The sequence below is a fragment of the Macaca mulatta genome, chromosome 4 (genome assembly GCF_049350105.2).
Source record: "Macaca mulatta isolate MMU2019108-1 chromosome 4, T2T-MMU8v2.0, whole genome shotgun sequence".
In the NCBI taxonomy this organism is placed as follows: Eukaryota; Metazoa; Chordata; class Mammalia; order Primates; family Cercopithecidae; genus Macaca; species Macaca mulatta.
The window spans coordinates 118,856,333-118,869,750 of NC_133409.1; positions in this window are offsets into that span (position 1 = coordinate 118,856,333).

Genomic DNA, 13,418 nt, shown 5'->3' on the forward strand with positions numbered 1-13,418 from the left:
ATTATTATTCAATTGTCAAATCAACATCAAAGACACAATTCTAAAAATAGCAAGAGAAGATATGCAAATAATATATAAGTGAGTTCAATAAGCCTAGAAGTGGAGTTTTCAGCAGAGAGCTTACAGTTCAAGAGAGATTGAGATGATATTTTCAAAGTGCTGTAGTGAAAAACAAAAACAAAACAAAACATAACAACAATAACACAAAAACCCTGTCAACCAGAAATACTCTATTTAGCAAAGCTGTATTTCAGAAATGAAGGTGAGCTAAAGATTTTTCCAAAAAAAAAAAAAAAAAAGCTGATGGAGTTCACTACCATCAGACCTGAATTACAAGAAATGTTAAGGGACGTTCAATAAACTGGAAGAAAAGAATGCTAAATGCTAAATAGTAACACAAAAGTATGTGAAAATATAAAACTTACTAGTATCAGTCAACACAGTCATATTCACTATGCCCTAATATTGTAATGGTGGTGTGTGAAAACATTATGTCTATAATATGAAGGTTAATCTATTAAAAATTATAATTGCGGTACTAGTTTAGGGATACACAATATAAAAAAAAGATGTAAATTGTGATATCAAAAATTTAATGGTGAGGTAGGGAGTAAAGTGTGAAGTTCTTTGTGTGATCAAAGTTAAGTTGTTATCAGCTTTAAATAGCCTGTTACATAGATAGAAGAAGATTTTTGCAAGTGTCCACAAAGCAAAAACTTATAGAGGATAGACTATAGATAAAAAGTAAGGAATCAAAGTATACTTTTGGAAAAAAAAAAAAAAAAAAAAGTAATTACAAAGGAAGACAGCAAGAGAGAAATAAAAAAAATAAGAAAAAAATGGATCTACTAAAAAAAAAAAAAAAAAAAGAAAGAAAAAGGAAATCAACAACAACAAAAAGAAAAACAATAAAAACAGAACACAATTAACACAATGATGGTATGGTAGCAAGTCCTTTCTTATCAATAATTACTTTCAAGTAAATGAATTAAATCATCCAATGAAAAAACAGAGTGACTGAATGAACACAAAACAAGGCCCAGCTGTATGCTGTCTAGAAGAGAATCACTTCACTTATAAGGAGAGAGATTGAAAGTGAAGGGACAGAACAAAAGATCTTATGCAAATGGGAAAAAAAAGTGAACAAGAATAGCTATACTTATATCAGACAAAATAGGAGTTAAAAATCTTAAAACAAGACGAATAATGTCATTATATAATGATAAAGAGGTCAATTCATCAAGTGAATATAACAATTGTAAATATATACAGATGATACTCAACTTACAATAGTTGGACTTAACAATACTTTTACTTTATGATGGTACAAAAGTGAAACACATTCAGTAGAGACTGTGAGTACCTACACAACCATTCTATTTATTATTTTTTGTATAGTATTCAATAACATGAAATATTCAACACTTTATTATAAAATAGGCTTATGTTAAATTATTTTGCCCATCTCTCAGCTAATGTAAATGTTCTGAGCACATTTAAGGTAAGGTAGGCTCAGCTGTGATGTTGGTAGGTTAGGTACATTAACTGTATTTTTATTATGATACTTTCAACTTGTCATGGACTTACCGGGATGTAATTCTATCATAAATTGGGTAGCATCTGTATATAGCCAACATTTGAATACCTAATATACATTTCAAATATTAATAAATCTGAAGGAAGCAATAATCTGTAATACAATATTAGTGGGGGATTTTAATACCCTACTTTTAGCAATGGATGGATCATCCAGACAGGAAATCAGTAAGAAAACACAAGACTTAAAAAATAATTTAGACCAGATGGAACTAACAGGGATAAACAAAACATGTTATCCAAATCAGCAGACTACACATTCTTCTCAAGCATGTATGGAACATTCCTAAGAGGTTATATGTTAGGTCAAAAAACAAGTTGTAATAAATTTGTAAATATTTATATGTCTTAAACTGAGTTAAAGATTGTCACTCAATCTGTTCCTCCCAGTCAATTGTATGTTGTATTGGATCTGTTTAGTTATTCCAGTTAAGTTCAATTTTCACTCTAAAAATTATCTCAATCATAAATTTTCTCATTTCATAAACATATTGAGGGAGGCACTCTGGGATCAATAGGTGGTAGAAAGGTAGAAGAGTCCATATCAGTAGTTCTTAACTTGCATTCTGCAAACTACTCAGGATCCTGTCAATGGTGGATCTTAAAATTCATTTTTGCTGTAGATAAATACGTATGCATTTTGGCATATTTTTTCAGGTGTTATATTTAGATGAGTGTTTTAGAAACACAGTATAATACATAATCTATCTTAATACAAGCAAACACTTTGTGACAATATTATATTGGTACAAAAAAAGATTATATGTTTATTAGAACCTACAAGGGTGGTGAAATGTAAATACATAAAAAACCCTCATGTATGGAGAGCAAACTTGTATAAGAGGAGATGTGGAAAGACCACAAAATAAATAATTTAACTGTAAATCTTTCTTGGATAAGTAAAAATAGTTTTCACAAACAGTAGTTTTATTTTTAACAGGAGATATTTGTGAACTCACATTTTTAAAAATTTTAATATATATATCTAACAAATCTTAATACATCTGGAGGCAAATATTAATAAGAACATAGATTATATATACTATAAATATAATGAAGTTAATCTAGCAGAAATATATAAAACAGGCCAGGTATAGTGGCTCATGCCTGTAATCTCAGCACTTTGGAAGGCCAAGGTGGGTGGATCACCTTAGGTCAGGAGTTTGAGACCAACCTGCCTAACACAGTGAAACCCCATCTCTACTAAAAGTACAAAATTAGCTGGGTATGGTGGCACATGCCTGTAATCCCAGCTACTTGGGAGGATGAGACAAGAAAATCGCTTGAACCCAGGAGGCAGTGGTGCAGTGAGTCAAGATAGCATCATTGCACTTCAACCTGGGCAACAAAAGTGAAACTTCATAAGAGAGAAAGAGAGAAAGAGAGAAAGAGAGAGAGAGAAAGAGAGAAAGAGAGAAAGAGAGAAAGAAAGAAAGAAAGAAAGAAAGAAAGAAAGAAAGAAAGAAAGAAAGAAAGAAAGAAAGAAAGAAAGAAGGAAAGAACGGAAGGAAGGAAGGAAGGAAGGAAGGAAGGAAGGAAGGAAGGAAGGAAGGAAGGAAGGAAGGAAGGAAGGAAGGGAGGAAGGAAAGAGGAGGGGAGGGGAGGGAAGGGAAGGGAAGGGAAGGAAGGAGAGAGAGAGAGAAAGAAAGAAAGAGAAAGGAAGGAAGGAAGGAAGGAAGGAAGGAAGGAAGGAAGGAAGGAAGGAAGGAAGGAGGGAAGGAAGGAAGGAAGGCACTCAAGTCACAAAATTAGAGAATATACATTCTTTATAAGTATATGGGAGAGCTTTCAAAATTTATTAAATACTTTTTTATGAATGAACTTCTAAAAACAATAAGAAATCAGTGTCATACAGAACATACTCAATTACCAAAAGCTACTAACACTAGGAAATAAGAGCAAAAAAAAGAAATACATTATACATGTGCTTGGAAAACGATTTTTTAAAAATAATTCAGAAATCAAAGAAAATGATGTATTAAAATTAATTTCCATGCATGAGGGTTGAATGACAAAGTCCTTCCTTTCTGAAAGCAAGAGATACAACTACAATAGCACTTGAAAAGCAAGTCTTCAGTGCTAAATGCATAAATTAGAAAAGAAGAAAGTGAAAAAACAAAACTGTGAGCAAAAAATGTAAATCAACACATTAACAAAAAGAGAAACAAAGTAACATAAGAAAGAATAAAAATAAAAATTGACAAAATAGAAAACAAAAATAAGCAATTTTATTCTTTCAAAGTATGATTAACACTGATAGACCTGAAATCAAATTGATCAAGGCAGAATACGAGAGAGACAGAGTGAGCAAGAATGGGTATGCAAAGAGGGAGGAAGGCAAAAATGAATAATATTTGGAATAATTAAATGGAGCTGAATTTAGATGCAATATGTACTAAATAAATCAGGGATGATATTAAATTTTTTATTACTTGTATGTTAAAGTTCATGTAAGAATAAAACATTAAAGGTGTTATATCGTATTACCTAATAATCTAAACAGTTATGCTAAAACTAATTATCAAACTATATAAATGGTGCTAAAAATTTTTTATGAATTCCTTCCATAATTTGGAAAAGATTTATTAATTTTTAAAAATTGTTGCTCTAATAAATTGTTTTCTACCATATACTTTTTTATGTAGGCTATTTATTGCTGATTCAATTTCAGAGCTTGTTATCGGTCTGCTCAGGGAATCAGTTTCTTCCTGGTTCAGTCTTGAGAGGGAGTATGTGTCCAGGAATTTGTTCATCTCTTCTAGATTTTCCAGCTTGCGTGCATAGAGGTATTCATAATAGTTTCTTATGGTTATTTTTATCTCTGTGTGGTCAGTGGTAACATTTCCTTCATCATTTCTAGTGTTTATTTGAATCTTCTCTTTATCTTTTCTATTAGTCTAGCTAGTGGCCTACGCATCATATTAATGTTCTCAAAAAAACAATTCCTGACTTCACTGATCTTTTGAATGTTTTTTGTGTGTTTTGATTTCCTTCAGTTCACCTCTGGCTTTTGTTACTTTTTATCTTCTGCTAACTTTGGGATTGATCCATTTTCACTTCTCTAATTATTTCAGTAGCGGTGTTAGGTTGTTAATTTGAGATCTTTTTAACATTTTGATGTGGGCATTTGCTGCTATGAATTTCCCTCAACATTGCCTTCCTTGATTGTGTCCCAGAGATTGTGGTATGTTGTATCTTTGTTCTCATTAGTTTCAAAAAACTTCTTGATTTCTGTCTTAATTTTATTATTTACCCAAAAGTCATTAAAAAGCATGTTGTTTAATTTCCATGTAAGTATGTGATTTTTAAGTTATTTTATTTGTCTTGACTTCTATTTTTATTGCACTGTGGTATGAGATTGCATTTGCTATGATTTTGATTCTTTTGCATTTTCTGAGGATTATTTTATATCCAATTAAGTGGTCAATTTTAGAGTATGTGCCATGTGACAATGAGACAAACGTATATTCTGTTGTTTTGAGGTGGTGACTTCTGTAGAGGTCTATGAGATCCATGGTCTAATACTGAGTTCAGGTCCTGAATATATTTGTTGATTTTCTGCCTCGATTATCTGTCTAATACTAGCAGTGAAGTGTTGATGTCTCCACTATTATTGTGTGAGAATCTATGTCTCTTTGTAGGTCTCTAAGAACTTGCTTTATCGGTCTGAGTGCTCTTGTGTTGGGTGTATATGTATACATAGGATAGTTAGGTCTTCTTGTTGAATTAAATCCTTTACCATTATGTAATGTTCTTCTTTGTCTTTTTTGACCTTTGTTGGTTTGAATTAAAGGATGAATAAGTGTGAGCAACCATTTGACATAGAAACTGCCTCTAAATTCCCAATGGCTTTCTTGTTGAATTGATGTTTCAGATTCAATAAGTGAATAGTTTCTTTTAATATTAATAATATTGTTCTTGTTGAATTCTCTCTAAGATCTTGATGATTTATATTCTAATGTTATCTATTTCTTATTCTATTAAAAATCTTTATTATCATGTTACAAAACTCACTTATTAGATGGTCATATTTAACTAGTTGGTTTGGAATTTTCAAATGTTTGTTCATCTCTGTTTTATAATATATTGAAAAATTTTGGTCAATATTTATAATAAAAATCAATTTAAGAAACTAAAAATATTTCAATATTAACTGCTGTTATACAAAAATACGTCTTTTTTATTATTTGCCTTAGACTTGATAGTTTACTTTTTAAAATAATATATCACATTTCTTTATTTCTATTCTTCATTTGGTAGGAAGAATAGTGCTGTACCCTAGTGACGTCTACATCCTAATGCTCAAAACCTGTGAATATACTCTAGGGGACTATATATAGGTGACTTGGCTGATATAATTAAGATGAAAGATCTTCAGATGGGGAGCTGACCTTGGATTATCTGAGTGGTCACAATATAATTACATGGGTCCTTCAAAATAGGCAGGTAGAAGACAAGAATCAGAGGGATACTTGAGTATGAAAACTGATGTAAAATCATTCCCTGAAAATCAAAGAGAAAGACTGGATTGAGAGCAAAGAAATGCAAAGAAATGTAGGCAGCCTCTGGAAGCTGGAAAAGGCAAGACAGTGGATTCTCTCCCAGAGTGCACAGAATGAATGCAGCCCCAGCGTCACCTAAATTAGAGTCCCGAGGGAATTTGTGTAAGACATGTCTGACCTACATAACTATAAAATAATAAATTTGTATGTTTTGAAAACAGTAAATTTAGTAATTGATCATGGCAGCAATAGAAAATTAATACACATAAATTTTATAATTTTATTTAGTGCTTTTGACAGTTTTATCACTTGTGAAGTTAAAGTCAACTTTAATATGTAAAACTGTCTTTTCTTATAAATATAAGTTTTAAAAACTTTGAGCATTGCTAATCTTTTTTTTATATTTTCAAATGTTCAAAACTCCACAATTCCAATAAAGTGAATATACAAGACAGATAAAATTCTGAACTGCTTTTTTTGGTCTAGCACTGCAGGATGTTCACTAGGGTCCTAATCTTTTTTTCTTCTTTATTGTTTCAATTTTCAGTTCTTCAAACATTTTTAAGGTTGCTTTGCTTTTTGTGTATAGTAGTAAAAATAAAATTTATGAGACAAAAACTATGTGAATTGTTTTATTTTATATTTTATTGTATTATCTATATAAAATGCCAGTTGTGACATATATTAATACCATATTGAAGCATCCATATATACACACACACACACACACACAGAGATATATATGTTTGTAAACTCTGTTTGATTTTTAGACTTCCTCCACATTATTTTGTCGTCTTCTACATAAAGTGCATAAAAGTTTCTACACAAGTGTTTCTCTTTGAAATTATTTTCTTCCAAAGTGCTAACAAATATTAATGGCATTTTCTAATTTTTGCTTACTTTATTTATATTGCTTGATAAAATAATTTTCCAAAAGTTTTATTGCTTAAAGTGTTTTATACTATGAATTATGTTGATTATATTTTGTCATTAGCTAAGTGATTTAAAAGAATACTTTTCTATCATTCTGTCTAAATATGTGAGCATTATTTTCAACTTGTTATTACATATATTTTGAGTTCCACATACATTGAACATTAGCAACAATATACCAGTAATCGTTGTTGAAATAAATATGTTGATTTAAAATTTAGTTATTTCATTCTTACTCGGACACAGTGTCAAAGGATGTTCCAGGCCTTTATAAGATTTGTACAGTATCAGAAAAAAACTACAGTTTAAAGTTTATTTTTATCTCCCTTGATCTCTAAGATTTATGTTTGTGATATTTAAAAGGAGCAATAAGAAACTTATTAATCTTTATTGCTTTTTTGGCCTAGATTTTTATTTCTATCATAAATTCTTGAATGTCTTTAATGCCATTTACTTTAGAATTACAATGCACAAACAATAAAGATAAATAAAACTAAACAAAACAGACAAAATAACTATGATGGAGTATAACTAATAATTTTTTTAAAAACACAGAGTTTATAAAATATGTTGGACACAATTACATTGCGTATCATCACCAGATGAAACTTAGAGGTTAAACCACAAGTCACTACAATAATGTTCCCTTCCCTCTGGCAACACTATTCAACAAATCCAGTGAAATCAGGAGCGTCCATTTTACTTGTCTTGGACAAATTAAGTTAAGAAGAGATATATGCCATTTCTGTACATAGGCATGGGAACCTGTGCTTTTTACTTTCACTTCTGAGGCAGCTAACATTATCTCCAATAGCGACACCACCAGCAGCCTGGATCCCGGAAGAAGGACAGTGGCGGTGAGGAGCACAGTCCTAGCTGACTCACGAGGTAGAAGGCATGAGTTGAAAACTAATCTGTTCATTTAAAGTCACTGAAATTTTAGAGTTGTTTTAGCCACAGCAAACCCTAGCTTATTCTAACCAATGTGTGCTGCAAATTTTATGTGATGTTCCTACAGCAAGAGATCCATTTATCAACAACCTTCAACTACCTATAACAATTAGCTTGACCTATGATTGGTCATATAGACATATATACAAAATCAGATATATAGATAATAGTAATGTATACACATGTACAACTAAGAGATACAAGAAAGGTTACTTTTTTACTACCAGATTTATAAAAGCCAAACTGGAAAAAAAAATGCCCATTAACACTTAAATTGGTAAAAATATTGTGGTATAATTAAACATAGTACACTTTTACATAATAAATAGGTAACACAAACATCAGCATGGAAAAATCTCAAAAATAAAATGTTACACAAAAGGATGTCACTTGGAAGACTGAGATTAGAGAATCACTTGAGCCCAGCAGTTCAGGGCTGCAGTGAGCTATGATTGCGCCACTACTCTCCAGCCTCCGGGACATAGCAAGACCCATCTCTAGAAATAAAAAGGATTCCAGATTCATAACATATAATTTAGTTTCCATGAGGGGAGGTTAGAAGACATAAACAAGTGTATTATACCGTTTAGGAATGCACAGAGGCAGTAATTTTTTTTAAAAAAAGTAAGAAAGCAATTACTATGAAATTCAAGATAATTGTTTCTTTAGGGGAAATAGAGGGATATAACTTAGGAAGGTACATACAGGAAACTTTCATGGTGCTAGCAAAATTTTATTACTTGACCAGTGTAATATTGTGCTAATACAGTTTTATGATTTATGCATTATGTGCTTATGTGTATGTGTGTATATGTATATTATATTTTGGGTTCTTTCTGAATCCAGCATGAAGAAGGGAAAAGACAAAGTACAACTAGATATCACATTGACTAGGCAATGGAGTCCCTGGGTAGGAAATAGAGTTCCTGTCTCAGAAGCCACTTTCCAAAACAATATTGTATTAAAGAGCAGAAAATACAAATTTTGTCAGATCAATTGCTTTTTTTAGCCGCAACAGTCTGTGTTCAAGTTCTTTTCTCGTATTTACTGGTATTTACCACTTAAGAACTTTATAGATGTCAATACCATTAGTGCTAGCCTTGATATGACTGCCCCATTTTAGTGAACACCAAGTAATCTTTTCTTAATTCCACCAATATGTAATAAATATTTATTATGTATAAAACACGTCTTAGGCTAAGTATATTAAGGTGAACAGAACATAAATCACAGTGTCCAAGAACTTACAGTCTAGTCCGGGGAGTGGTAAACTTTCCGTGAGTGGCCAAATAATAAATATTTTAGGTTTTGTCAGTCACATATGTTCTTTTTTGCATATTCTTTTTTTGATGTTTTTTTTTTTTTAATCGTCTGTGGTTTTCACAACCTTTAAAAATGTGGGATGCCTTTTGCTCTAATGTTCTAGTTTGCTGACCCATGGTTTAGTGATTAAAGCCAGAAGAAAGAGAGACCCTAAAAAATACATAGAAATTTATAGAAAAATGATGACTGACTAACTCTTTCTTACTGCTAAAAACAAAGAAACAAAGAAATAAACCCATTTTTGTTTATATTTGGAACTATTTAGAATAGTGTATTATGTAGGTTAAAGCTTTGCATCTTTAATGAAATGTTACTTTGCAAATGAAAATGTTACTAAGCAAATAAAATTCTGGTTTGGATTGATTTCTCTACTACTCAAATACAATAGTGTTTAGTGAAATGACCTAGCATTTTAATATTTCAAAGAAGAAACTATATAACTTTTACTTTTACTCTCTGTGTTAATGACTCAGAATCTGAACACTGCATTATCATTCCATTAGTTTGAAAAGCATCATAGAATTTTAGTGCTGAATCAATTTAACTTTATCTTTCATGATCCTTAATGGGCATTAAATGGGTGTGAAAAATGCAAGATAAACTTTGGATTTGATTTTTTACATTTGGGTTTCACAAAGTGCTCCCACACCACATTGGGTATGTCATTTTTATCAAACTTTGTATAATTATTTTCTATTACAGAACTAGGTCACTTTTCTTTGCATAAATAAGCATTTTGTGATGTCTCTAGAAAGTTCATGATTACTTCTACACACAAAATTTTAACAATTTTATGGTTTATAGGTGATGTACATAAATTATCATGTAAGGATAGAAGGAATTATCCAGTGGGAAAAAAAACTCAAAGTGGATCTAGAGTGCTCCATTTCTAATACTGTTTACAAATCTACTCAGTTGTATGCTTTTTTCCCTGAAATATAATGTATTGATGTAATAGTTTTAAAGAATATAATTTTAAAGAATATTCTTTATTATATTTTAACATATGTCTTTAAATACACTATATTCTTTAAATAATAAAATTATATTTTATTTTAATTCTTTATTTTTTATTTTTTTAAAAAATATAATATAATTAGTGTATAATACTATACATTAGTATAGTTATTCCTCAGGATTGCATGTTTCTTGGTTCCTTTCAGAGCAAATATAGGTCTTTACATTAACCCCTCTCTGAAATTCCACAGACCAGTATATGTTCTCTTGCTCATTATTATGGATCTGTACTGGGTCCATTGATCTAGGCTGACACTGATGTGTTTTATTTCATAGTTATGGATTGTCATGGACCACAAGAGACATTTTGTGCAAAATTTGGAAGACAAAAAAAGAGCCAGCATCCAGGTTTATTTTGTTTGTTTGCTTGGTTCTTTTTTTTCTTCTGGGTTGAAAAGGGCGGTACACAACCAAGTGATGTTGCAACTCACGCATATTTTGAGGTTTACTGGCTCATCTTGTTGACCTCATCATGCAGCCAAATACACAGCTTATTCAGCTCTTACACAATCTTTTCCTTCAATTTTCTGCAACTACCCACACCACTTTCTCCAGCATGTCAACTTCCTCATCAAAGCTGGAGAGTTTCAGAGACTACTGCAGATTCCAGCTGGTATCCATGGGTTCCAATTGGTCCCTACTGTCCCCCATTTCACATTCATCTTTCCATCCTGCCACACTCCCTGCTCTTCAGGCCCAACATCAAAAGCAGAAGCAATAAAATACATACGTAATTGTAGATGTTAGTGACATGGTATAAGTTCAAATATTTTCTATAAATTTTACACTGTCTATCATTCCTAGTGATTCTGTTCCCAGGAGTGAACTCTGAATGATATACTTACTATCTTGAAAATTAACTGCTATCATCCTCAGTTATTATCTAGCAACATTTAAATTTGCTATAAAATGTTATAAAACCTAATTTTGCTCTAAAATGTTTTTAATTTAGCTTTATATATTATGTTGAAGAGAAAAACTAATGAATAGTTTCTTAGTGGATGAAATTTTCACAGCATAAGCATTTTTTAATAAAATTGAATGTATTTTCCATTTCAAAATGTAAACAATGTAATGGAAAGTCTAAAAAGCTACTTCCAATATTTTATTATAGGAAGTGTGTAGCAAAAAGACCAAAAACATGCTTTTAAAAAGTAGTGTGAATACAGTAGATTCTAAGAAGATGTAGCCTGAACACATATCCCTGATTCTGTACCAAAAGGTGTCTCCCTCTCCGAAAGAACACAACAAAAATATAAGCATGCTTGTTTAGCTTCAATAATATGCCTAGGGCCTCTTTCATTCTGGTAAACGCTAAGGGATGGCCCTCATTCTCGATGTCACAATGAGAGAACTTGCAAGGCCAACAACCAAAATGTTTACCTCTCATTTAATCCTGAAAAGACATCTATGTGTTTCATAACAAATTAAGGAGATCCATTGTACTGTTGACTTTTATGTTTTGGGGAAACAGCACCCAATATTGCTGTGACTGAAAGTTAAGGGAAATGATAAGCTGAATTACTCAGTCCATGAGAAGGGAAGTAGGTAACCTCTTATATCCAGAGAGGGTCGTTAACAAGCAGCTTTTACTAATGTTAGTCAGCTCAGAGGCAACCATTCCCCAGCCTGTGAAATGTTGTACTCCCAAAACAGATACCCGTCCTATTTGCTTATTTACCCTTGTCTTAGGAAATCAATTCACTGATCCAGAACTATGAAAACAAAAAAATTAAGTTATGACAAATTAATAATATGAAAAAGTAAGATCAAAATATGTAGAACATTATCTGGTGCTGAATTTGTACAATACAAGAGTAGGTGACTCCAATTAATGTGAATTCAGCCTTAAAAGCTAATCAGATTTTTTTTTAATGCACGTAATTGAACTTGAAAACTTGCATGAAACTGACAACTCTCTAGAAAATTTTAAAAAATGACCAAAACTGACTTGAAAAATAATAGAGAGTGTAATCAGTCCTACGAAAGAAATTACAATATGATACACTGTACCTTCATAAGGTCATATTCAATTATGAATTAGGAAACTTAAACACATTGAATGATAGACATAGAAATATGACAATGTTTGTGAGCCATCGAATAATTTACAGGAAGAAAAAACATCTATTCACCCCTAATTTAACAGAAAACTGAGAAAACACATCAGTAATGTGACAGATGCTTTATTGAGAGTCATGGGATGATTAAGAATCTCACAGGCAAACCTAGAAATACTTTCGTACATTGGTTACTAATTAGAGGAATATATGGCCAATAAAATGCATCTATCATGGACTTTGCCACAATGTATCAGTTAGAACATAACAATCATTATTAATGGGGAAAAACTGGAGAGCTAAATTATTTATGTTTGTCCAGGTAAGAGTAAGATAAAGTAAGCACACTCCACCATGTATTTTCCATTGAAGATAACTAAAAAACCTGGACAGAATGCATAGATCAGCTATTTGAGGAGTCAGAAAAGCAAGCAATATCAGGCAGTTTCAAAAAGAAAGCCAGAATTCTAAATGCCACAGAACCAGCAACTTTATCACTTTCCCCCCAATTGTATTTCCTAGCCAAAATGCAGAACAATCTGAAATTTTGAAGTAAGCATAAACAGGAATAACAAAAGTCCCAGGAGAAGTCTGCTAGTTCTGGCTCACCAGTAGAACAGGGGAAAAACACAAAAACATATCTACCCTGTTTTTTCTTCTCTCTGATCTCTCACACCCCAGTCACCAAGCAATAATATGGCAATGCTGGCAGAGAGTTCAATGCAATAAGAGTTTCCAGGAGCCAAACCTTGAGAAAGAAAACCTCTTTCTCTGACAGATGGTGCTGATAACATGAGGACAGGGCAGATCCTTTGAATTTGTGTTTTTCTCTCTCTGTATTCAAAGCTGGTGCTAAATGCAGGGAGTCATTGAAGAAATATGCAGCAGGATAGAATAATTAAAGCCCCATCATTCAAGGTAGTGTAACAAAAAGGGGAGCCAAGCTAACTGAAAAACACAGGCAGCATGGTGTTCAGAGCATAACCCCACACATTTATTTATAAATAGTTAGGGGTCTTCCCTAAGCTATGCATTC